This window comes from Amblyomma americanum, chromosome 1 (assembly GCF_052857255.1).
Source record: "Amblyomma americanum isolate KBUSLIRL-KWMA chromosome 1, ASM5285725v1, whole genome shotgun sequence".
Taxonomy (NCBI): Eukaryota; Metazoa; Arthropoda; class Arachnida; order Ixodida; family Ixodidae; genus Amblyomma; species Amblyomma americanum.
Window position 1 is genome coordinate 556,509,410 of NC_135497.1, and position 2,732 is coordinate 556,512,141.

General features: G+C 39.0%; 1 long non-coding RNA gene across 1 annotated transcript; it reads left to right on the top strand.

The window, feature by feature from the left end:
- The first annotated feature begins 250 nt into the window (after positions 1-250).
- Positions 251-996, top strand: LOC144108397 (uncharacterized). The gene is made up of 2 exons (XR_013309479.1): positions 251-707; positions 799-996. It is a non-coding gene; the product is annotated as an uncharacterized LOC144108397 (long non-coding RNA).
- Positions 997-2,732: the final 1,736 nt, after the last annotated feature.

Consider the following 2,732-nt stretch of genomic DNA (forward strand, 5'->3'; position numbering starts at 1 on the left):
GTCTTCTTTTTTGTTTGTGTGGTTCAACCCGTCCCAGTCCTCCCTAGGTCTGACTCCGCCCTTAGATGTCCCCTGTCCCCTAGGGGTAATTCCCTTCCCCTGGCTAAATTTGTTTGTGTTCTTTGTCCAGCTGAAATAATCTTTAGTATCATATTTGAAAACAATGCTTATAAATTTTACAGAAACTTTTTATAGTTTTGTTTTTATGTTATTTGAATTTTGTTTTTGTATTATACATGATCACGTGACTCCTTTGTTCCGCAGTTTTTTCCCCCGTTGCATCGTGCAAGCGTCGTCGCTGATGCCTGGATCTGCGATCTTGCTGTTGCGCTAATTGCTGTAAACTTTGCAGTAATTGCACTGTTTTTTTACCGCATTGTCCAGCCGCAGCTCCGTTGAGCTTTCTTTGTGGCCGTTGCCATATTCTGTGTTGCGCTGGGCGCGCAGTTTCTCCTTGTTTGCTCCGTTGCGCGTTCTTTGTTTGCCAGTGTGAATTGTGTTTGTGTCTGTCGCCGAGGTGCCCTTCTAGGAATGGAGTTTTTTTAGGGGAGAAACAGCGCAATAAAACACGGACACACGAAGAACGGACACACACGAGCGCTTTTTCCTCAGGTCCATGGCTACACATTGCTGGCAATTCACAAAGTTGCTGTTAGGGTGCAACTTGATGCAGACATTTTCTGAACAACTCTGCTAAGTGGCACATGGTACTATTATGCGCTGTCAAATAAGAGTTCAGTGTGTGCAGAGCTAAAAGCGACGACTGTTCTAATTTGCGCTGTTGTGATTGTCTTTCAGGTGACAAACAACCAAAGAGACGTGAAGACAACATTGATGGCCTTTCATGATTGTACTGAAGATGTCATTAGCATCAGTTATTGAAATACTTGGAAGATCGCAACTTATACTATGCCTTACCTTTCCTTCAGATTCTAGTATATTGCAATCTGCCTGTCATAGCACAGAAATAAACCTATATTTATTTTGTTCCTGCAACTGCGTTGTCGTCTAATCTCTTTGCAGGTACATGCATCCAGAGATTTGAATTCATTACCAGCATTGTCTGGCGTGCAGTGCAGAAATAAACAAAGCTGCAACACTTTTTAAAGATGCATTGTCACCACAAGCAATCGTAAATTATTTTTCCAATAAAAACAATCTATACATTGTAGATTGTTTACATATTTTCTTAAGCACCCACATAAATTAAAGTAGATAAACTGAGGTGTGACAACTGAACAGATGTGTGAATTGAGATATGGTTAAGTGAGTGCACAAAATAGACAAAGAGACCACAATAACACTGTTCATAACACTGCTCAAAATGCTATACTGTTGCAGTACTGTAGAATCTGCAGAAAGGGCCACACAGCATTTCACTGAGTTAATAGGTAAGATAGATTAGCCTGCATTCATAGTGACAGTCATTAGAACAGCTGCATGGCAAACTCTTTAAGAATGCATCCAAGTCATCAGAGCCTTTTTTTATTAAATAATTATTGCATTAGCACTGCACAAATATTTACTGTTTACATTACAATAGACTACATTGGTAACAATAGCTTGGATTATCATCTCCTGATATGCGTATACAGTTGAGCTTAAAGTGGTATAGACACAAAATTTTTGCTTACATCTTCTTTGAAATGATGCATCAAACATTAGTATAGACGGGTCATCACTTGACATTTGCCTACGGCCGCTAAATAATTTGTAACAATGTCACTAATTAGGTTACATTGTTCACGATACAAAATGTGTGATGCATGTTCTAGGTTTGGGCTAGGATTAGTGTAATGTATGCAAGTCATTTTTCATTTACAGGAGCTTATTCTAGATGTTCAATAAAGCCCAGGAAGGTGTTAGCAGAACACACAGTTATTCTTTTGATTCCATGACAGGTATGACTTAAGATGAACACCAAGATATTTATATCTTGTGATAAGCACGCTAATAGCTGTTATCTGGAAACTATCTGGAGGATATTCGGGTACTCTGTGAATGATGAATTCAGCATTAGAGACATTAAGGAGCAAGAAATTGTTTCATCGAGATGTGACCTTTAATATTAGCAGTCCATATGAGCAATCACACTGAGGTAAATCAAAGCATCATCAGTGAATAATCTAGTCATGCAGACAATCTTATATTACGTGTCGATCAACGACTGGTTCCATGTGATGAGTATAGGGTAAACTGTGCTTGATGACCTGCTTCAATTCGAACTTCCTCCCCCATAAAAATAATGCTGATATTCATATGCCCATACACACGCCCATGCCAATATTCATATGCCCATACACAGAGTGTTTAGCGTGGGAGAGTTGAGATGCAAATATGCAGCAGTATGCAGGCCTCCATTACCTTTCTGCTACAAAACAGCTCGAATGAGTTCTGCACCAATTGCGTGAATTAATTATCAACTCTTGCAGGAGAAAATATACAATTTAGATTTCAACAACATATATCATACAAATGCTCACACTGAATTCGAAAATTTTGCTGAGGCTCTTGAGTCTGCCATATCGAAATGCACATTATGCACTACCCGTAGGTACGAACAATTCTTTGTGCCTGTGGATGAATCAGAACATACTTGAGGCTATACAAGAGAAGGATCAATGGTATCGTAAGTGGAAACGTCAAAAAGAAAACATTTGTTATTCAAACAAGTTCAGATCCTCCAGAAACTATGGAGTGGCATTAATACAGATGAGAAAGAAAGAATACAA